Source organism: Oncorhynchus keta, chromosome 5 (assembly GCF_023373465.1).
Source record: "Oncorhynchus keta strain PuntledgeMale-10-30-2019 chromosome 5, Oket_V2, whole genome shotgun sequence".
Lineage (NCBI taxonomy): Eukaryota > Metazoa > Chordata > Actinopteri > Salmoniformes > Salmonidae > Oncorhynchus > Oncorhynchus keta.
Window position 1 is genome coordinate 23,971,592 of NC_068425.1, and position 24,417 is coordinate 23,996,008.

Sequence of the window (24,417 nt, forward strand, 5' to 3'; positions counted from 1 at the left end):
TAAAAATACTGCCACAGCACAGCCCCTCCACTGTTACTGGAAATACTGCCACAGCACAGCCCCTCCACTGTTACTATAAATACTGCCACAGCACAGCCCCTCCACTGTTACTATAAATACTGCCACAGCACAGCTACACCATTGTTACTAAAAATACTGCCACAGCACAGCCCCTCCACTGTTACTGGAAATACTGCCACAGAACAGCCCCTCCACTGTTACTATAAATACTGCCACAGCCCCTCCAATGTTACTATAAATACTGCCACAGCACAGCCCCTCCACTGTTACTATAAATACTGCCACAGCACAGCTCCACCATTGTTACTATAAATACTGCCACAGCACAGCCCCTCCACTGTTACTATAAATACTGCCACAGCACAGCCCCTCCACTGTTACTGGAAATACTGCCACAGCACAGCCCCTCCACTGTTACTATAAATACTGCCACAGCCCCTCCAATGTTACTATAAATACTGCCACAGCACAGCCCCTCCACTGTTACTATAAATACTGCCACAGCACAGCCCCTCCACTGTTACTATAAATACTGCCACAGCACAGCCCCTCCACTGTTACTATAAATACTGCCACAGCACAGCTCCACCATTGTTACTAAAAATACTGCCACAGCACAGCCCCTCCACTGTTACTGGAAATACTGTCACAGCACAGCCCCTCCAATGTTACTATAAATACTGCCACAGCACAGCCCCTCCACTGTTACTATAAATACTGCCACAGCACAGCCCCTCCACTGTTACTATAAATACTGCCACAGCCCCTCCAATGTTACTATAAATACTGCCACAGCACAGCCCCTCCACTGTTACTATAAATACTGCCACAGCACAGCTCCACCACTGTTACTATAAATACTGCCACAGCACAGCCCCTCCACTGTTACTATAAATACTGCCACAGCACAGCTCCACCATTGTTACTAAAAATACTGCCACAGCACAGCCCCTCCACTGTTACTGGAAATACTGTCACAGCACAGCCCCTCCAATGTTACTATAAATACTGCCACAGCACAGCCCCTCCACTGTTACTATAAATACTGCCACAGCACAGCCCCTCCAATGTTACTATAAATACTGCCACAGCACAGCCCCTCCACTGTTACTATAAATACTGCCACAGCACAGCCCCTCCACTGTTACTATAAATACTGCCACAGCACAGCTCCACCATTGTTACTAAAAATACTGCCACAGCACAGCCCCTCCACTGTTACTGGAAATACTGCCACAGCACAGCCCCTCCACTGTTACTATAAATACTGCCACAGCACAGCCCCTCCACTGTTACTATAAATACTGCCACAGCACAGCTACACCATTGTTACTAAAAATACTGCCACAGCACAGCCCCTCCACTGTTACTGGAAATACTGCCACAGAACAGCCCCTCCACTGTTACTATAAATACTGCCACAGCCCTCCAATGTTACTATAAATACTGCCACAGCACAGCCCCTCCACTGTTACTATAAATACTGCCACAGCACAGCTCCACCATTGTTACTATAAATACTGCCACAGCACAGCCCCTCCACTGTTACTATAAATACTGCCACAGCACAGCCCCTCCACTGTTACTGGAAATACTGCCACAGCACAGCCCCTCCACTGTTACTATAAATACTGCCACAGCCCTCCAATGTTACTATAAATACTGCCACAGCACAGCCCCTCCACTGTTACTATAAATACTGCCACAGCACAGCCCCTCCACTGTTACTATAAATACTGCCACAGCACAGCCCCTCCACTGTTACTATAAATACTGCCACAGCACAGCTCCACCATTGTTACTAAAAATACTGCCACAGCACAGCCCCTCCACTGTTATTTGGAAATACTGTCACAGCACAGCCCCTCCAATGTTACTATAAATACTGCCACAGCACAGCCCCTCCACTGTTACTATAAATACTGCCACAGCACAGCCCCTCCACTGTTACTATAAATACTGCCACAGCCCCTCCAATGTTACTATAAATACTGCCACAGCACAGCCCCTCCACTGTTACTATAAATACTGCCACAGCACAGCTCCACCACTGTTACTATAAATACTGCCACAGCACAGCCACTCCACTGTTACTATAAATACTGCCACAGCACAGCCCCTCCACTGTTACTATAAATACTGCCACAGCACAGCCCCTCCACTGTTACTATAAATACTGCCACAGCCCCCCACTGTTACTATAAATATTGTCACAGCACAGCCCCTCCACTGTTACTAGAAATACTGCCACAGAACAGCCCCTCCACTGTTACTATAAATACTGCCACAGCCCCTCCAATGTTACTATAAATACTGCCACAGCACAGCCCCTCCACTGTTACTATAAATACTGCCACAGCACAGCTCCACCACTGTTACTATAAATACTGCCACAGCACAGCCCCTCCACTGTTACTATAAATACTGCCACAGCACAGCTCCACCACTGTTACTATAAATACTGCCACAGCACAGCCCCTCCACTGTTACTATAAATACTGCCACAGCACAGCCCCTCCACTGTTACTATAAATACTGCCACAGCACAGCCCCTCCACTGTTACTATAAATACTGCCACAGCCCCCCCACTGTTACTATAAATATTGTCACAGCACAGCCCCTCCACTGTTACTAGAAATACTGCCACAGAACAGCCCCTCCACTGTTACTATAAATACTGCCACAGCCCCTCCAATGTTACTATAAATACTGCCACAGCACAGCCCCTCCACTGTTACTATAAATACTGCCACAGCACAGCTCCACCACTGTTACTATAAATACTGCCACAGCACAGCCCCTCCACTGTTACTATAAATACTGCCACAGCACAGCTCCACCATTGTTACTAAAAATACTGCCACAGCACAGCCCCTCCACTGTTACTGGAAATACTGTCACAGCACAGCCCCTCCAATGTTACTATAAATACTGCCACAGCACAGCCCCTCCACTGTTACTATAAATACTGCCACAGCACAGCCCCTCCACTGTTACTATAAATACTGCCACAGCCCCTCCAATGTTACTATAAATACTGCCACAGCACAGCCCCTCCACTGTTACTATAAATACTGCCACAGCACAGCTCCACCACTGTTACTATAAATACTGCCACAGCACAGCCCCTCCACTGTTACTATAAATACTGCCACAGCACAGCTCCACCATTGTTACTATAAATATTGTCACAGCACAGCCCCTCCACTGTTACTAGAAATACTGCCACAGCCCCTCCAATGTTACTATAAATACTGCCACAGCACAGCCCCTCCACTGTTACTATAAATACTGCCACAGCACAGCCCCTCCAATGTTACTATAAATACTGCCACAGCACAGCCCCTCCACTGTTACTATAAATACTGCCACAGCACAGCCCCTCCACTGTTACTATAAATACTGCCACAGCACAGCTCCACCATTGTTACTAAAAATACTGCCACAGCACAGCCCCTCCACTGTTACTATAAATACTGCCACAGCACAGCCCCTCCACTGTTACTGGAAATACTGCCACAGCACAGCCCCTCCACTGTTACTATAAATACTGCCACAGCCCCTCCAATGTTACTATAAATACTGCCACAGCACAGCCCCTCCACTGTTACTATAAATACTGCCACAGCACAGCCCCTCCACTGTTACTATAAATACTGCCACAGCACAGCCCCTCCACTGTTACTATAAATACTGCCACAGCCCCTCCAATGTTACTATAAATACTGCCACAGCACAGCTCCACCACTGTTACTATAAATACTGCCACAGCACAGCCCCTCCACTGTTACTATAAATACTGCCACAGCACAGCTCCACCATTGTTACTATAAATATTGTCACAGCACAGCCCCTCCACTGTTACTAGAAATACTGCCACAGCCCCTCCAATGTTACTATAAATACTGCCACAGCACAGCCCCTCCACTGTTACTATAAATACTGCCACAGCACAGCCCCTCCAATGTTACTATAAATACTGCCACAGCACAGCCCCTCCACTGTTACTATAAATACTGCCACAGCACAGCCCCTCCACTGTTACTATAAATACTGCCACAGCACAGCTCCACCATTGTTACTAAAAATACTGCCACAGCACAGCCCCTCCACTGTTACTGGAAATACTGCCACAGCACAGCCCCTCCACTGTTACTATAAATACTGCCACAGCACAGCCCCTCCACTGTTACTATAAATACTGCCACAGCACAGCTACACCATTGTTACTAAAAATACTGCCACAGCACAGCCCCTCCACTGTTACTGGAAATACTGCCACAGAACAGCCCCTCCACTGTTACTATAAATACTGCCACAGCACAGCTCCACCATTGTTACTATAAATACTGCCACAGCACAGCCCCTCCACTGTTACTATAAATACTGCCACAGCACAGCCCCTCCACTGTTACTGGAAATACTGCCACAGCACAGCCCCTCCACTGTTACTATAAATACTGCCACAGCCCCTCCAATGTTACTATAAATACTGCCACAGCACAGCCCCTCCACTGTTACTATAAATACTGCCACAGCACAGCCCCTCCACTGTTACTATAAATACTGCCACAGCACAGCCCCTCCACTGTTACTATAAATACTGCCACAGCACAGCTCCACCATTGTTACTAAAAATACTGCCACAGCACAGCCCCTCCACTGTTACTGGAAATACTGTCACAGCACAGCCCCTCCAATGTTACTATAAATACTGCCACAGCACAGCCCCTCCACTGTTACTATAAATACTGCCACAGCACAGCCCCTCCACTGTTACTATAAATACTGCCACAGCCCCTCCAATGTTACTATAAATACTGCCACAGCACAGCCCCTCCACTGTTACTATAAATACTGCCACAGCACAGCTCCACCACTGTTACTATAAATACTGCCACAGCACAGCCCCTCCACTGTTACTATAAATACTGCCACAGCACAGCCCCTCCACTGTTACTATAAATACTGCCACAGCACAGCCCCTCCACTGTTACTATAAATACTGCCACAGCCCCCCCACTGTTACTATAAATATTGTCACAGCACAGCCCCTCCACTGTTACTAGAAATACTGCCACAGAACAGCCCCTCCACTGTTACTATAAATACTGCCACAGCCCCTCCAATGTTACTATAAATACTGCCACAGCACAGCCCCTCCACTGTTACTATAAATACTGCCACAGCACAGCCCCTCCAATGTTACTATAAATACTGCCACAGCACAGCCCCTCCACTGTTACTATAAATACTGCCACAGCACAGCCCCTCCACTGTTACTATAAATACTGCCACAGCACAGCCCCTCCACTGTTACTATAGATACTGCCACAGCACAGCCCCTCCACTGTTACTATAAATACTGCCACAGCCCCTCCAATGTTACTATAAATACTGCCAGAGCACAGCCCCTCCACTGTTACTATAAATACTGCCACAGCACAGCCCCTCCACTGTTACTATAAATACTGCCACAGCACAACCCCTCCACTGTTACTATAAATACTGCCACAGCACAGCCCCTCCACTGTTACTATAAATAGTACCATAGCACAGCCCCTCCACTGTTACTATAAATAGTACCATAGCACAGCCCCTCCACTGTTACTATAAATAGTACCATAGCACAGCCCCTCCACTGCTACTATAAATACTGCCAGCTGCGTGTCTATTATTAATACACAATGCCGCCCCAACCAATCCACCACAAATTCATCATCACTTTATAAGCCTCCGCCACAACTAGTTCTTAACCCGCGGCCGCACACACACACACACACACACACGGTCACACACACTGACACTAGCAGCTCCAAGGACAAGAGTTCCCTGATGATGAGGCGGTGGGAAAGCCAATAAGATTTAATGACTAACTAAATGATGACGTCATTTCCTCAACTGAACATATGTCAGTCAGGAAGCTCCACTATAAGGTCTGACAGAAGTTCTAGCATGGTGTGACAATGGGGGCACCCCCTATAGTCTGACAGAAGCTATGCTGACACGTCGGTTCATCGCTGTAAAGTGTAAGTGCTGACACACACAGAGTGTACTGACTGTATGGGAAGTAGCCTAGTAGCATCGCTAGCTCCACTACAGACCTCAACTTACCTGGTCAAATAAGGGTACGCATTAAACAGGAAGAATCAAGCTGTCCTCATTGTAATGATCCATAGGGGCTGCTGATCCTGCTATTACTGCTCTTTACGGCCCTCCGCCCCCCTGCCTAAGGCTGTGATCACTGTCCCGGGCTGGGCCAGCTTCTCCACCAAGCATCTGCTTCTATAAATAGCTCCACTTTGATGATGCAGTGGTGACTGCTGGGAAAACTCGCATCACGCTCTTTCCCACCCTGCCTCCCAATGGCACAATTAGGCCTATTAAACTCCCAGTCAATCCTGGCTGCATGGAAGACTCTGGCCAATGCCTCCCTCTAATTGCTATGAATGGGATCATTGCAATGCACCAGACGTGTGGCTGAGATAGGGTGGCTGGTATGAGTAGTTATAACTGCACAGCGAGAGAGAGAGAGAGAGAGAGAGAGAGAGAGAGAGAGAGAGAGAGAGAGAGAGAGAGAGAGAGAGAGAGAGATGAGTAAAGCAAAGGAGCGATAAAAGTAATTGAATGTGGATTCATGGACTAGGTGGTAAAGCCAGCGGGGGGATGCAGGTGAGGGGTTCCCCAGGGAGAAACAGGCTGGTTTAGCTTGGCCCTACACTGAAAGTGACACAGACACAGGTGTGAAGCAACTAAACCTATGTCCACTCTTCCATTAACAGAGTGGCAGAAGACAGACACCATGGTGTTATTTATAACCACCCCAGTGCTAGATAGACAGTAGTACTCATGGGTCATTTATCTTTGTGTCCGTCCCTTCTCGCATTTCCCCGAATAATAGATTTTCTCTGTGAACGGCAATTGTCTGCAGCTAAATCTGGCTTGAGTAGGGTGTGCTGGTCTGTGTGCTCAGTGATGACAGCTTTTGGCCTGAAAACATCTAGTCTTTCAGGTATCTGACATTTCCACTCTCTCAATGACTTCTCAAGTTGAAGTGTCTTAAACACCCCAACACTGGACCTGAGAAAAAGACCAGCAAAACCACAGATGGAAATGGATAAAAGCACAGAGAGAGAGAGGAGGTATCAGGAATCAGGAGGAGAGAGAGAGGAGGTATCAGGAATCAGGAAGAGAGAGAGGAGGTATCAGGAATCAGGAGGAGAGAGAGAGGAGGTATCAGGAATCAGGAAGAGAGAGAGGAGGTATCAGGAATCAGGAGGAGAGAGAGAGGAGGTATCAGGAATCAGGAGGAGAGAGAGGAGGTATCAGGAATCAGGAAGAGAGAGAGGAGGTATCAGGAATCAGGAAGAAAGGAGGTATCAGGAATCAGGAGGAGAGAGGAGGTATCATGAATCAGGAAGAGAGGAGGTATCAGAAATCAGGAGGAGAGAGAGGAGGTATCATGAATCAGGAAGAGAGGAGGTATCATGAATCAGGAAGAAAGGAGGTATCAGGAATCAGGAGGAGAGAGGAGGTATCATGAATCAGGAAGAGAGGAGGTATCAGAAATCAGGAGGAGAGAGAGGAGGTATCATGAATCAGGAAGAGAGGAGGTATCAGAAATCAGGAGGAGAGAGAGGAGGTATCAGGAATCAGGAGGAGAGAGAGAAGGTATCAGGAATCAGGAGGAGAGAGAGAAGGTATCAGGAATCAGGAGGAGAGAGAGGAGGTATCAGAAATCAGGAGGAGAGAGAGAGGAGGTATCAGGAATCAGGAGGAGAGAGAGGAGGTATCAGGAATCAGGAGGAGAGAGAGGAGGTATCAGGAATCAGGAGGAGAGAGAGGAGGTATCTGGAATCAGGAGGAGAGAGAGGAGGTATCAGGAATCAGGAGGAGAGAGAGGAGGTATCAGGAATCAGGAGGAGAGAGAGGAGGTATCTGGAATCAGGAGGAGAGAGAGGAGGTATCAGGAATCAAGAGGAGAGAGAGGAGGTATCAGGAATCAGGAGGAGAGAGAGGAGGTATCTGGAATCAGGAAGAGAGAGAGGGGAGGTATCAGGAATCAGGAGGATAGAGAGGAGGTATCAGGAATCAGGAGGAGAGAGAGGAGGTATCTGGAATCAGGAAGAGAGAGAGGGGAGGTATCAGGAATCAGGAGGAGAGAGAGGAGGTATCAGGAATCAGGAGGAGAGAGAGGAGGTATCAGAAATCAGGAGGAGAGAGAGGAGGTATCAGAAATCAGGAGGAGAGAGAGAAGAGGTATCAGGAATCAGGAGGAGAGAGAGAGGAGTTATCAGGAATCAGGAGGAGAGAGAGGAGGTATCAGGAATCAGGAGGAGAGAGAGAAGAGGTATCAGGAATCAGGAGGAGAGAGAGAGGAGGTATCAGAAATCAGGAGGAGAGTGGAGGTATCAGGAATCAGGAGGAGAGAGAAGTATCAGGAATCAGGAGGAGAGAGAGGAGGTATCAGAAATCAGGAGGAGAGAGAGAGGAGGTATCAGGAATCAGGAGGAGAGAGAGGGAGGTATCAGGAATCAGGAGGAGAGAGAGAAGGTATCAGGAATCAGGAGGAGAGAGAGGAGGTATCAGAAATCAGGAGGAGAGAGAGAGGAGGTATCAGGAATCAGGAAGAGAGGAGGTATCAGGAATCAGGAGGAGAGAGAGGAGGTATCAGGAATCAGGAGGAGAGAGAGGAGGTATCTGGAATCAGGAAGAGAGAGAGGGGAGGTATCAGGAATCAGGAGGACAGAGAGGAGGTATCAGGAATCAGGAGGAGTGAGAGGAGGTATCTGGAATCAGGAAGAGAGAGAGGGGAGGTATCGGGAATCAGGAGGAGAGAGAGGAGGTATCAGGAATCAGGAAGAGAGTGGTATCAGGAATCAGGAGGAGAGAGAGGAGTTATCAGGAATCAGGAGGAGAGAGAGGAGGTATCAGGAATCAGGAGGAGAGAGAGAGGAGGTATCAGGAATCAGGAGGAGAGAGAGGAGGTATCAGGAATCAGGAGGAGAGAGAGAGGAGTTATCAGGAATCAGGAGGAGAGAGAGAGGAGTTATCAGGAATCAGTAGGAGAGAGAGGAGTTATCAGGAATCAGGAGGAGAGAGAGAGGAGTTATCAGGAATCAGGAGGAGAGAGAGGAGGTATCAGGAATCAGGAGGAGAGAGAGTGGAGGTATCAGGAATCAGGAAGAGAGAGAAGTATCAGGAATCAGGAAGAGAGAGAGGACGAGAGGAAGAGAGAAAGGACGATACTGAAGTAGGACAGAGCACAAGGGAGGCCGTCTGTCCCAGATGTCGTTTACCGCGGGCAGGAGGAGAAGAGAGGAAGAGAGAGAGAGAGAGAGAGTAAACGAGTGGGCTAAATCTGGAGTTATGAACTATCCCCCCAGAGCAACATAGAAAATACTGAAGAGGAAGTCCTCCTGCATTCTCTGCACTTGAACAAACACACCAGGAGGAGAGAGAGGCAGGAGGGCAACACGGAACAATGTCTTATTGAGTGTGAGAGGGTGAGAGGCCATGAAAGGAGGGACAGACAGAACAGAGATGAAGGAAAGGAAGACCAGATGTAGTAAGCATCATGTTTCTCCTCGAAAAGACATCTGAAAGAGCATTACCTGCATTGATCTGTCTAAACAACATGGACTACAGTAAGGTAACTCAAAACCTCCTTGTTCAAGGCAGATAAGCAGATGCCTGTAGAGAGTGAACGTAAACGTTACATAAGCAAAATTACATTCAAACTCATTTTTGAGAGATATTGAAACATCTGGCATCTTTAATCCATGGAAAGAGGTATAATGCTCAGTGGATGTGTTAACCATGTGTTGCCGCTGTGTCAAGTCTGACACATTTCAGAACAGAGTTCAATGATTGGTATTTCCCTGCCAACGCAGGCTGAATATTAAGTCAGTGACTCAGAAGAACAGTGGCTCATCAGAAGCCTTTACAGGACCTCCACTGCCTTCATGGGAAACAGAAATAGACATGAAAGCCATGTCCATTAGCTGCTTGGATACTCAGTGAATTCATCAGTCTATTGATTGCCATCTCTACATCAGCTGTTGGTCCCACTGGAGTCCCTTTGGCTACTGTCCAGCTCCCAAGGTAAACCCTTACCTACCAGCCTGGTGCTGAGCCTGTCCTACCCTTACCTACCAGCCTGGTGCTGAGCCTGTCCTACCCTTACCTACCAGCCTGGTGCTGAGCCTGTCCTACCCTTACCTACCAGCCTGGTGCTGAGCCTGTCCTACCCTTACCTACCAGCCTGGTGCTGAGCCTGTCCTACCCTTACCTACCAGCCTGGTGCTGAGCCTGTCCTGCCCTGCCTCCAGTCCTGAGGTGCCTCTCCTACCCTTACCTACCAGCCTGGTGCTGAGCCTGTCCTGCCCTGCCTCCAGTCCTGAGGTGCCTCTCCTCCTCTGCCTCCAGTCCTGAGGTGCCTCTCCTCCTCTGCCTCCAGTCCTGAGGTGCCTCTCCTACTCTGCCTCCAGTCCTGAGGTGCCTCTCCTACTCTGCCTCCCTGCCTCCAGTCCTGAGGTGCCTCTCCTACTCTGCCTCCGGTCCTGAGGTGCCTCTCCTACTCTGCCTCCCTGCCTCCAGTCCTGAGGTGCCTCTCCTACCCTTACCTACCAGCCTGGTGCTGAGCCTGTCCTGCCCTGCCTCCAGTCCCGAGGTGCCTCTCCTACCCTTACCTACCAGTCTGGTGCTGAGCCTGTCCTGTCCTGCCTCCAGTCCTGAGGTGCCTCTCCTCCTCTGCCTCCAGTCCTGAGGTGCCTCTCCTCCTCTGCCTCCAGTCCTGAGGTGCCTCTCCTCCTCTGCCTCCAGTCCTGAGGTGCCTCTCCTACTCTGCCTCCCTGCCTCCAGTCCTGAGGTGCCTCTCCTACTCTGCCTCCCTGCCTCCAGTCCTGAGGTGCCTCTCCTACTCTGCCTCCCTGCCTCCAGTCCTGAGGTGCCTCTCCTACTCTGCCTCCCTGCCTCCAGTCCTGAGGTGCCTCTCCTACCCTGCCTCCCTGCCTCCAGTCCTGAGGTGCCTCTCCTACTCTGCCTCCCTGCCTCCAGTCCTGAGGTGCCTCTCCTACTCTGCTTCCAGTCCTGAGGTGCCTCTCCTACTCTGCCTCCCTGCCTCCAGTCCTGAGGTGCCTCTCCTCCTCTGCCTCCAGTCCTGAGGTGCCTCTCCTACTCTGCCTCCCTGCCTCCAGTCCTGAGGTGCCTATCCTACCCTGTCTCCAGTCCTGAGGTGCCTCTCCTACTCTGCCTCCCTGCCTCCAGTCCTGAGGTGCCTCTCCTACTCTGCCTCCGGTCCTGAGGTGCCTCTCCTACTCTGCCTCCCTGCCTCCAGTCCTGAGGTGCCTCTCCTACCCTTACCTACCAGCCTGGTGCTGAGCCTGTCCTGCCCTGCCTCCAGTCCCGAGGTGCCTCTCCTACCCTTACCTACCAGTCTGGTGCTGAGCCTGTCCTGCCCTGCCTGCCTCCAGTCCTGAGGTGCCTCTCCTCCTCTGCCTCCAGTCCTGAGGTGCCTCTCCTCCTCTGCCTCCAGTCCTGAGGTGCCTCTCCTCCTCTGCCTCCAGTCCTGAGGTGCCTCTCCTCCTCTGCCTCCCTGCCTCCAGTCCTGAGGTGCCTCTCCTACTCTGCCTCCCTGCCTCCAGTCCTGAGGTGCCTCTCCTACTCTGCCTCCCTGCCTCCAGTCCTGAGGTGCCTCTCCTACTCTGCCTCCCTGCCTCCAGTCCTGAGGTGCCTCTCCTACCCTGCCTCCCTGCCTCCAGTCCTGAGGTGCCTCTCCTACTCTGCCTCCCTGCCTCCAGTCCTGAGGTGCCTCTCCTACTCTGCTTCCAGTCCTGAGGTGCCTCTCCTACTCTGCCTCCCTGCCTCCAGTCCTGAGGTGCCTCTCCTCCTCTGCCTCCAGTCCTGAGGTGCCTCTCCTACTCTGCCTCCCTGCCTCCAGTCCTGAGGTGCCTATCCTACCCTGTCTCCAGTCCTGAGGTGCCTCTCCTACTCTGCCTCCCTGCCTCCAGTCCTGAGGTGCCTCTCCTACTCTGCCTCCCTGCCTCCAGTCCTGAGGTGCCTCTCCTACTCTGCCTAACTGCCTCCAGTCCTGAGGTGCCTCTCCTACTCTGCCTCCCTGCCTCCAGTCCTGAGGTGCCTCTCCTACTCTGCCTCCAGTCCTGAGGTGCCTCTCCTACTCTGCCTCTCCTACTCTGCCTCCCTGCCTCCAGTCCTGAGGTGCCTCTCCTACTCTGCCTTCGGTCCTGAGGTGCCTCTCCTACTCTGCCTCCCTTCCTCCAGTCCTGAGGTGCCTCTCCTCCTCTGCCTCCAGTCCTGAGGTGCCTCTCCTACTCTGCCTCCCTTCCTCCAGTCCTGAGGTGCCTCTCCTACTCTGCCTCCCTGCCTCCAGTCCTGAGGTGCCTCTCCTACTCTGCTTCCCTGCCTCCAGTCCTGCGGTGCCTCTCCTACTCTGCCTCCGGTCCTGAGGTGCCTCTCTTACTCTGCCTCCCTGCCTCCAGTGCTGAGGTGCCTCTCCTACTCTGCCTCCCTGCCTCCAGTCCTGAGGTGCCTCTCCTAACCTTCCTCCAGTCCTGAGGTGCCTCTCCTACTCTGCCTCCCTACCTCCAGTCCTGAGGTGCCTCTCCTCCTCTGCCTCCAGTCCTGAGGTGCCTCTCCTACTCTGCCTCCCTGCCTCCAGTCCTGAGGTGCCTATCCTACCCTGCCTCCAGTCCTGAGGTGCCTCTCCTACTTTGCCTCCCTGTCTCCAGTCCTGAGGTGCCTCTCCTACTCTGCCTCCCTGCCTCCAGTCCTGAGGTGCCTCTCCAACTCTGCCTCCCTGCCTCCAGTCCTGAGGTGCCTATCCTACCCTGCCTCCAGTCCTGAGGTGCCTCTCCTACTCTGCCTCCCTGCCTCCAGTCCTGAGGTGCCTCTCCTACTCTGCCTCCCTGCCTCCAGTCCTGAGGTGCCTCTCCTACTCTGCCTCCCTGCCTCCGGTCCTGAGGTGCCTATCCTACCCTGTCTCCAGTCCTGAGGTGCCTCTACTACTCTGCCTCCCTGCCTCCAATCCTGAGGTGCCTCTCCTACTCTGCCTCCCTGCCTCCAGTCCTGAGATGCCTCTCCTACTCTGCCTCCCTGCCTCCAATCCTGAGGTGCCTCTCCTACTCTGCCTCCCTGCCTCCAGTCCTGAGGTGCCTCTCCTACTCTGCTTCCCTGCCTCCAGTCCTGAGGTGCCTCTCCTACTCTGCCTCCCTGCCTCCAGTCCTGAGGTGCCTCTCCTACTCTGCCTCCCTGCCTCCGGTCCTGAGGTGCCTATCCTACCCTGTCTCCAGTCCTGAGGTGCCTCTACTACTCTGCCTCCCTGCCTCCAATCCTGAGGTGCCTCTTCTACTCTGCCTCCCTGCCTCCAGTCCTGAGGTGCCTCTCCTACTCTGCCTCCCTGCCTCCAGTCCTGAGGTGCCTCTCCTACTCTGCCTCTCCTACTCTGCCTCCCTGCCTCCAGTCCTGAGGTGCCTCTCCTACTCTGCCTCCAGTCCTGAGGTGCCTTTCCTACTCTGCCTCCCTTCCTCCAGTCCTGAGGTGCCTCTCCTACTCTGCTTCCCTGCCTCCAGTCCTGAGGTGCCTCTCCTACTCTGCCTCCCTGCCTCCAGTCCTGAGGTGCCTCTCCTCCTCTGCCTCCGGTCCTGAGGTGCCTCTCTTACTCTGCCTCCCTGCCTCCAGTCCTGAGGTGCCTCTCCTAACCTTCCTCCAGTCCTGAGGTGCCTCTCCTACTCTGCCTCCCTACCTCCAGTCCTGAGGTGCCTCTCCTCCTCTGCCTCCAGTCCTGAGGTGCCTCTCCTACTCTGCCTCCCTGCCTCCAGTCCTGAGGTGCCTATCCTACCCTGCCTCCAGTCCTGAGGTGCCTCTCCTACTTTGCCTCCCTGTCTCCAGTCCTGAGGTGCCTCTCCTACTCTGCCTCCCTGCCTCCAGTCCTGAGGTGCCTCTCCAACTCTGCCTCCCTGCCTCCAGTCCTGAGGTGCCTATCCTACCCTGTCTCCAGTCCTGAGGTGCCTCTCCTACTCTGCCTCCCTGCCTCCAGTCCTGAGGTGCCTCTCCTACTCTGCCTCCCTGCCTCCAGTCCTGAGGTGCCTCTCCTACTCTGCCTCCCTGCCTCCGGTCCTGAGGTGCCTATCCTACCCTGTCTCCAGTCCTGAGGTGCCTCTACTACTCTGCCTCCCTGCCTCCAATCCTGAGGTGCCTCTCCTACTCTGCCTCCCTGCCTCCAGTCCTGAGATGCCTCTCCTACTCTGCCTCCCTGCCTCCAATCCTGAGGTGCCTCTCCTACTCTGCCTCCCTGCCTCCAGTCCTGAGGTGCCTCTCCTACTCTGCTTCCCTGCCTCCAGTCCTGAGGTGCCTCTCCTACTCTGCCTCCCTGCCTCCAGTCCTGAGGTGCCTCTCCTACTCTGCCTCCCTGCCTCCGGTCCTGAGGTGCCTATCCTACCCTGTCTCCAGTCCTGAGGTGCCTCTACTACTCTGCCTCCCTGCCTCCAATCCTGAGGTGCCTCTTCTACTCTGCCTCCCTGCCTCCAGTCCTGAGGTGCCTCTCCTACTCTGCCTCCCTGCCTCCAGTCCTGAGGTGCCTCTCCTACTCTGCCTCTCCTACTCTGCCTCCCTGCCTCCAGTCCTGAGGTGCCTCTCCTACTCTGCCTCCAGTCCTGAGGTGCCTTTCCTACTCTGCCTCCCTTCCTCCAGTCCTGAGGTGCCTCTCCTACTCTGCTTCCCTGCCTCCAGTCCTGAGGTGCCTCTCCTACTCTGCCTCCCTGCCTCCAGTCCTGAGGTGCCTCTCCTCCTCTGCCTCCGGTCCTGAGGTGCCTCTCTTACTCTGCCTCCCTGCCTCCAGTGCTGAGGTGCCTCTCCTACTCTGCCTCCCTGCCTCCAGTCCTGAGGTGCCTCTCCTAACCTGCCTCCAGTCCTGAGGTGCCTCTCCTACTCTGCCTCCCTGCCTCCAGTCCTGAGGTGCCTCTCCTACTCTGCCTCCCTGCCTCCAGTCCTGAGGTGCCTCTCCTACTCTGCCTCCCTGCCTCCAGTCCTGAGGTGCCTCTCCTACTCTGCCTCCCTGCCTCCAGTCCTGAGGTGCCTCTCCTCCTCTGCCTCCAGTCCTGAGGTGCCTCTCCTACTCTGCCTCCCTGCCTCCAGTCCTGAGGTGCCTCTCCAACTCTGCCTCCCTGTCTCCAGTCCTGAGGTGCCTCTCCTACTCTGCCTCCCTGCCTCCAGTCCTGAGGTGCCTCTCCTACTCTGCCTCCCTGCCTCCAGTCCTGAGGTGCCTCTCCTACTCTGCCTCCCTGCCTCCAGTCCTGAGGTGCCTCTCCTACTCTGCCTCCCTGCCTCCAGTCCTGAGGTGCCTCTCCTACTCTGCCTCCCTGCCTCCAATCCTGAGGTGCCTCTCCTACTCTGCCTCCCTTCCTCCAGTCCTGAGGTGCCTCTCCTACTCTGCCTCCCTGCCTCCAGTCCTGAGGTGCCTCTCCTACTCTGCTTCCCTGCCTCCAGTCCTGAGGTGCCTCTCCTACTCTGCCTCCCTGCCTCCAATCCTGAGGTGCCTCTCCTACTCTGCCTCCCTGCCTCCGGTCCTGAGGTGCCTATCCTACCCTGTCTCCAGTCCTGAGGTGCCTCTACTACTCTGCCTCCCTGCCTCCAATCCTGAGGTGCCTCTCCTACTCTGCCTCCCTGCCTCCAGTCCTGAGGTGCCTCTCCTACTCTGCTTCCCTGCCTCCAGTCCTGAGGTGCCTCTCCTACTCTGCCTCCGGTCCTGAGGTGCCTCTCCTACTCTGCCCCCTGCCTCCAGTCCTGAGGTGCCTCTCCTACTCTGCCTCCCTGCCTCCAGTCCTGAGGTGCCTCTCCTACTCTGCCTCCAGTCCTGAGGTGCCTCTCCTACTCTGCCTCCAGTCCTGAGGTGCCTCTCCTACTCTGCCTCTCCTACTCTGCCTCCCTGCCTCCAGTCCTGAGGTGCCTCTCCTACTCTGCCTTCGGTCCTGAGGTGCCTCTCCTACTCTGCTTCCCTGCCTCCAGTCCTGAGGTGCCTCTCCTACTCTGCCTCCGGTCCTGAGGTGCCTCTCTTACTCTGCCTCCCTGCCTCCAGTGCTGAGGTGCCTCTCCTACTCTGCCTCCCTGCCTCCAGTCCTGAGGTGCCTCTCCTAACCTGCCTCCAGTCCTGAGGTGCCTCTCCTACTCTGCCTCCAGTCCTGAGGTGCCTCTCCTACTCAGCCTCCCTGCCTCCAGGCCTGAGGTGCCTCTCCTACTCTGCTTCCCTGCCTCCAGTCCTGTAGTGCCTCTCCTACTCTGCCTCCCTGCCTCCAGTCCTGAGGTGCCTCTCCTACTCTGCCTCCGGTCCTGAGGTGCCTCTCCTACTCTGCCTCCCTGCCTCCAGTCCTGAGGTGCCTCTCCTACTCTGCCTCCCTGCCTCCAGTCCTGAGGTGCCTCTCCTACTCTGCCTCCCTGCCTCCAGTCCTGAGGTGCCTCTCCTACTCTGCTTCCCTGCCTCCAGTCCTGAGGTGCCTCTCCTACTCTGCCTCCGGTCCTGAGGTGCCTCTCCTACCCTGCTTCCCTGCCTCCAGTCCTGAGGTGCCCCTCCTACTCTGCCTCCAGTCCTGAGGTGCCTCTCCTACTCTGCTTCCCTGCCTCCAGTCCTGAGGTGCCTCTCCTACTCTGCCTCCCTGCCTCCAGCCAGTCCTGAGGTGCCTCTCCTACCCTGTCTCCTGTCCTGTATGCTGCCTCTGAACCATTCTGGTCTTTCTCTTCCCTTACCCTGGCCTTCCCAGTGATATTCCAGGCAGACTTTGAAAGCCTTTTATGGTCATAATCTACTCAAAACGTCAACGCAGCCAACCAGAAGAGGGTGGACTCCCCTCTAGAGCCTCCATCCTCTCAAGAGTTCTTCCTCGATGTTTGACTTGGCTACTATTGACCTAGCTTTCTCAAATGCTTTATAATTAATGGTCAGTTTCTCAAACAATCAGGTTGCAGATGAGTGAAGTCCTGGTCTGTGTGTGACTTGATCAGTATGAGCATGATGTTTAACAGTCATTGACAGTCATCACTGTTCGTCACAATATAAACGGCTCAGTTTGTCTGCCAATCAATATGTGTGTGTAGCTGTGTGTATAATTCATCTAGTGCTGAGTAGTGGAGTGTTGGTGGTAAGTACAGCCACACTCCTACCTGATTTCAGCTCAGCGTATTGACGTCATGGCATAAGAGGACCACTTGAGGAACAAAGACATTGTCAGGACGGTATTCCCACATACTGACACACAGTCAGCAGGGAGCAGCACCAACACTGGGCTCTACGTCAGGATCACTGACACACAGTCAGCAGGGAGCAGCACCAACACTGGGCTCTACGTCAGGATCACTGACACACAGTCAGCAGGGAGCAGCACCAACACTGGGCTCTACGTCAGGATCACTGACACACAGTCAGCAGGGAGCAGCACCAACACTGGGCTCTACGTCAGGAACACTGACACACAGTCAGCAGGGAGCAGCACCGACACTGGGCTCTACGTCAGGATCACTGACACACAGTCAGCAGGGAGCAGCACCAACACTGGGCTCTACGTCAGCATCACTGACACACAGTCAGCAGGGAGCAGCACCAACACTGGGCTCTACGTCAGGATCACTGACACACAGTCAGCAGGGAGCAGCACCAACACTGGGCTCTACGTCAGGATCACTGACACACAGTCAGCAGGGAGCAGCACCAACACTGGGCTCTACGTCAGGATCACTGACACACAGTCAGCAGGGAGCAGCACCAACACTGGGCTCTACGTCAGGAACACTGACACACAGTCAGCAGGGAGCAGCACCGACACTGGGCTCTACGTCAGGATCACTGACACACAGTCAGCAGGGAGCAGCACCAACACTGGGCTCTACGTCAGGAACACTGACACACAGTCAGCAGGGAGCAGCACCAACACTGGGCTCTACGTCAGGATCACTGACACACAGTCAGCAGGGAGCAGCACCGACACTGGGCTCTACGTCAGCATCACTGACACACAGTCAGCAGGGAGCAGCACCAACACTGGGCTCTACGTCAGGATCACTGACACACAGTCAGCAGGGAGCAGCACCGACACTGGGCTCTACGTCAGCAACACTGACACACAGTCAGCAGGGAGCAGCACCAACACTGGGCTCTACGTCAGGATCACTGACACACAGTCAGCAGTGAGCAGCACCAACACTGGGCTCTACGTCAGCAACAATGACACACAATCAGCAGGGAGCAGCACCAACACCGGGCTCTACATCAGCAACAATGACACACAGTCAGCAGGGAGCAGCACCGACACTGGGCTCTACGTCAGGATCACTGACACACAGTCAGCAGGGAGCAGCACCGACACTGGGCTCTACGTCAGCAACACTGACACACAGTCAGCAGGGAGCAGCACCAACACTGGGCTCTACGTCAGGAACACTGACACACAGTCAGCAGGGAGCAGCACCAACACTGGGCTCTACGTCAGGATCACTGACACACAGTCAGCAGGGAGCAGCACCGACACTGGGCTCTACGTCAGCAACACTGACACACAGTCAGCAGGGAGCAGCACCAACACTGGGCTCTACGTCAGCATCACTGACACACAGTCAGCAGGGAGCAGCACCAACACTGGGCTCTACATCAGGATCACTGACACACAGTCAGCAGGGAGCAGCACCAACACTGGGCTCTACGTCAGGAACACTGACACACAGTCAGCAGGGGGCAGCACCAACACTGGGCTCTACGTCAGGATCACTGACACACAGTCAGCAGGGAGCAGCACCGACACTGGGCTCTACGTCAGGATCACTGACACACAGTCAGCAGGGAGCAGCACAGACACTGGGCTCTACGTCAGGAACACTGACACATAGTCAGCAGGGAGCAGCACCAACACTGGGCTCTACGTCAGGATCACTGACACACAGTCAGCAGGGAGCAGCACAGACACTGGGCTCTACGTCAGGATCACTGACACACAGTCAGCAGGGAGCAGCACAGACACTGGGCTCTACGTCAGGAACACTGACACACAGTCAGCAGGGAGCAGCACCGACACTGGGCTCTACGTCAGGAACACTGACACATAGTCAGCAGGGAGCAGCACCAACACTGGGCTCTACGTCAGGAACACTGACACACAGTCAGCAGGGAGCAGCACCAACACTGGGCTCTACGTCAGCATCACTGACACACAGTCAGCAGGGAGCAGCACCAACACTGGGCTCTACGTCAGGATCACTGACACACAGTCAGCAGGGAGCAGCACCGACACTGGGCTCTACGTCAGCAACACTGACACACAGTCAGCAGGGAGCAGCACCAACACTGGGCTCTACGTCAGGATCACTGACACACAGTCAGCAGTGAGCAGCACCAACACTGGGCTCTACGTCAGCAACAATGACACACAATCAGCAGGGAGCAGCACCAACACCGGGCTCTACATCAGCAACAATGACACACAGTCAGCAGGGAGCAGCACCAACACTGGGCTCTACGTCAGGATCACTGACACACAGTCAGCAGGGAGCAGCACCGACACTGGGCTCTACGTCAGGATCACTGACACACAGTCAGCAGGGAGCAGCACCGACACTGGGCTCTACGTCAGCAACACTGACACACAGTCAGCAGGGAGCAGCACCAACACTGGGCTCTACGTCAGGAACACTGACACACAGTCAGCAGGGAGCAGCACCAACACTGGGCTCTACGTCAGGATCACTGAAGAAATGCTCTGGAACTTTGGCGACTAAGTATTTTTAAACCTCTTGCTTTGGGCTGGATGTGTCATCACATGCATAATGTATGAGCATAATTACTGTACGAAATGCCTAGTTTGAAAGCAACAGTTTAACTGGAAGCAGTGCTGTGCCATTTCCCCTATGTGGGCCGGCCCCCTAGCAATTCCAGTTCAACCAACGAGCTTCAGCCCCTCGCCGTATGAGTGACAGCTAGCAAGATGCACATGATGCACCCACAGCAGAGAGAAAGAGAGCTATGACGTGGTGCACATATCTGCACATATGTGATGTAGTACGCAATTTTAGGGGACCACTTTTTGCTCATGAGTGCTACTTTCAGAACTACTGGCTAAAAAGTTGACAAAAGTACAGGAGTACCCTTTAACATTTCCATGTTCGTCATTTAGCAGATGCCCGTATCCAGAGCGACTAATTACAGGAGTAATTAGGGTTAAGTGACTTGCTAAAGGGCACATTGACTGATTTTTCTCCTAGACACCTCGGGGATTCGAACCAGTGACCTTTCGGTTACTGGCCCAACATTCTTCACTGCTAGGCTACCCAGCAATACATCCTAGTATCAAACACACACTCAGAAATACACACACATACTGTACAGTAGTGGGAGTTGAGAGAGAAAGGCAGAGGAGATGTTTCTAAATGTTGGGCAAAGGAATGTCAGTGTTATTCCAGTTTCGTAATTTGTCAATCGCTCTCACCATTGAGGCTAATTTTAGATCTCCCTTTGTGTGCCTCTGTCTGATTATCCACTCTGTCATCCTCTCATCTCTCTCGCCACCCGCCCGCAGCTAATGTGCACATATAAAACACCAACAGTGTGTGTGTGTGTGTGTGTGTGTGTGTGTGTGTGTGTGTGTGTGTGTGTGTGTGTGTGTGTGTGTGTGTGTGTGTGTGTGTGTGTGTGTGTGTGTGTGTGTGTGTGTGTGTGTGTGTGTGTGTGTGTGTGTGTGCCTGCGCATGGTGTCTGTTTCCAAATATCCTCCCTAAATCTGGTCCCTATCAATAGTTGAATCAACAGTGTAACTTTCTCTTCTGCTTTATGAGGTACAGGCTCCCTCCCTCCCTTTCTCTCAGCCTCTTGCTGCATCATCAAGGCTTGTGTGTAATTAAATGTGCCCAATACAATGACCCATCAATACCCAGTGATCAGTGTTTCCTCCGATGGCTGATATGATGGAGGAAGAACATCAGAGACAAAGACATCTATAGAAAGACTCAGATAATGACAAGGACAGAGCAGACCAACCGTGTGCTTCCATCTGAAGAAGGTCCTTATAATACAACCTCATAATAATCCTTAGAATAACACAGCCTTATAATAACAATCCTTATAATAATACAGCCTTATAATAATAATCCTTATAATAACACAGCCTTATAACAATACAGCCTTATAATAATAATCCTTATAATAACACAGCCTTATAATAATACAGCCTTATAATAATCCTTATAATAATCCTTATAATAATACAGCCTTATAATAACACAGCCTTATAATAATACAGCCTTATAATAATCCTTATAATAATCATTATAATAATACAGCCTTATAATAATCCTTATAACAATCATTATAATAATACAGCCTTATAATAACACAGCCTTATAATAATACAGCCTTATAATAATCCTTATAATAATCCTTATAATAATACAGCCTTATAATAACACAGCCTTATAATAATACAGCCTTATAATAATCCTTATAATAATCATTATAATAATACAGCCTTATAATAACACAGCCTTATAATATCTCACTATGTCACACTTCTTCCATATTCAGCTCTACAAACCCTTCCCATAAGGACCCAGATAAACCACCTGTGTGTGTGTGTGTATGGGGGGGGGTATATGGTTATATGCAGGTTCATTCAAAAGAAAGTAGATGTGGATATATACAGTAAGTTTTTGAAGTCACAGGTGCAAACGCCTTTGGATGCACAGCAAAGGGCACAATCTTGTAGGTGCATATGGATGTATCTAAATGTCTACGTGCATGTTGGAATACATGGACAGGTGTATCTGTGTGGCAGATCATACGTGGTAGTTCTACCTATGCAGTGTTCCCCTGGCATCATGACATCATGACTGCCACTGTGTGATTGACTACGTGGTTTCAAATGGTTGTCTTCTGATGTGAGTACCAATCACATTCACCAGCTGCCTTGACTGTGCAGCAGTCCATCACCATCCCTGCATGGGTACAACAGCCTTCAGTAGACTAATGCATGCCAATGGATGTGGGTGGGTGTGTAAATAACACCTCGCTGATGCCTTGTACTGAACACCACTTCCAGTGGGACTGCCTACACAAATTGCCATCTCAAGCCAATCCTACCTTCGTGTCCTTCACTGAACTACATCTAGAAAAGGTCCCACTTTCTCTCTCCGTCCCTTTTTCCATGTGTGTAATATATGTACTGCTATCAGAGAGTATTCTGCTGCCAAAATGTCAATGTTGCCCAACTCTCCCTTGTGTCTTCTGCCTTCTCACCACCTCCTTTATCTCTCTGTCATCTTGTTCTGTCATTTATCTTCTCTCTGCACGGTATTTGCCTGTGTATCTTCCTCTACAGTCACAGTATTGATGTGACTCTCCGTCAACCCACGTGACCAATGAATTAGACACATTTACATCAACGCTGTAACTTGAATAAACAACCCGCAACCGCAACTCCCTCTAACCCTCTCCATTCTTTCCTGAGACAATCCCTGCTCTCGTCTGCTTGCCTTGCAATATTCCCCCATGCACCTCTCTCTGTCTCCCTCGGATGCAGAAAAAGCACTTCACTTACTGTTCTTCTTCTGTTGCACTTGATTCACAGATCCCTCCTTTGGAAATGGAGAGAGTGACAGAAGTGGTGGAGGGAGGGAGGGAGGATCCACACACAGAAATAAGGAGAGAGGAGGCAGCGCAAAATAAAACTAAAAAAAGGAATGGGAGAAGTGGAAAAATCACCGCTGATAGTGAGGCCTTTGAAAATCACTTTTTACGTGGTGTTCGGTGTCTGGTGTCTGGTGTCTGTGTGTGCTGTGGGGCGATGCATATTCTCCATGTCGGTCTTCTAGCGCCAGGCAGCACAACCCAGTAGTAACACTTCTATCCTCAGTCCCTCTCGCTCTCCCTCTCTCTCTTCCCCTCTGGCACGTTCAAACAGCCCAATCTCTCTCTCACTTTCATCTGGTTGGTTTATTTCCCTCTATCCCCCTCCCATACCTGTGTCTCTCTCGCTTTCTAGCGCTCTCGCCCCTTCCCTCATCCTCTCCTCCCAGTCTCCCTCTCTCGCCTACACCAGCACCCAGATACAGGGCACACCCCTCCCTCTCTTTCTCTCTCTATCTCTCTATCTCTCTCTCTCTCTTCCCTCATCTCCCATTCTCGCTCTCTCTCCCTCTCTTTGATGTTTTGAAGAGTTCTTCACTCTTAGTTGGGAATAAATAAAAAAATAAACAGAACTGAAGACACTACAGAACACAGACAGTGGGAACCACCCAATACCACAGACTTCACAGGGAAGCAGACCCAAACTGTCAAATTAACACGTCACACAGTATCAATAACACAAATACAATGGATAATAAAATTATCCAATTATTTTCATCATCTTAATGATTGTCTTTCCTATTCAATTTATCCCAACAGACACAGTCTGAGCAGATGCAGCAGGACTGCCGAGCAACACACATAATGAAATATAAATTAAGAATGAAAAGGATGTGTATAAGAGGAAAAGGGGGGCCACTGCAGCAATGCTGATTTCCATACACAGAGACAGTGGGGAGAGACTGCATGTGTGTGTGGGGAGGGGTAACATTGGGGAGAGACTGTATGTGTGTGTGGGGAGGGGTAACAGTGGGGAGAGACTGTATGTGTGTGTGGGGAGGGGTAACATTGGGGAGAGACTGCATGTGTGTGTGGGGAGGGGTAACATTGGGGAGAGACTGTATGTGTGTGTGGGGAGGGGTAACATTGGGGAGAGACTGTATGTGTGTGTGGGGAGGGGTAACATTGGGGAGAGACTGTATGTGTGTGTGGGGAGGGGTAACATTGGGGAGAGACTGTATGTGTGTGTGGGGAGGGGTAACATTGGGGAGAGACTGTATGTGTGTGTGGGGAGGGGTAACATTGGGGAGAGACTGTATGTGTGTGTGGGGGAGGGGTAACATTGGGGAGAGACTGCATGTGTGTGTGGGGAGGGGTAACATTGGGGAGAGACTGTATGTGTGTGTGGGGAGGGGTAACATTGGGGAGAGACTGTATGTGTGTGTGGGGAGGGGTAACATTGGGGAGAGACTGTATGTGTGTGTGGGGGAGGGGTAACATTGGGGAGAGACTGTATGTGTGTGTGGGGAGGGGTAGCAGTGGGGAGAGACTGTATGTGTGTGTGGGGAGGGGTAACATTGGGGAGAGACTGTATGTGTGTGTGGGGAGGGGTAGCAGTGGGGAGAGACTGTATGTGTGTGTGGGGAGGGGTAGCAGTGGGGAGAGACTGTATGTGTGTGTGGGGAGGGGTAACATTGGGGAGAGACTGTATGTGTGTGTGGGGAGGGGTAACATTGGGGAGAGACTGTATGTGTGTGTGGGGAGGGGTAGCAGTGGGGAGAGA

General features: G+C 52.2%; 1 protein-coding gene across 1 annotated transcript in view; it reads right to left on the bottom strand.

Annotated features, from left to right (window-relative positions):
• Positions 1–23,058, bottom strand: part of LOC127930072 (SH3 and multiple ankyrin repeat domains protein 1-like) — a 117,999-nt gene extending 94,941 nt beyond the window's left edge. The window contains exon 1 of the mRNA XM_052519171.1: positions 22,606–23,058. The gene's annotated coding sequence lies outside the window, so the exon portion shown is untranslated. The remainder of the gene's footprint in view (positions 1–22,605) is intronic.
• Between the last annotated feature and the right edge of the window lie 1,359 nt (positions 23,059–24,417).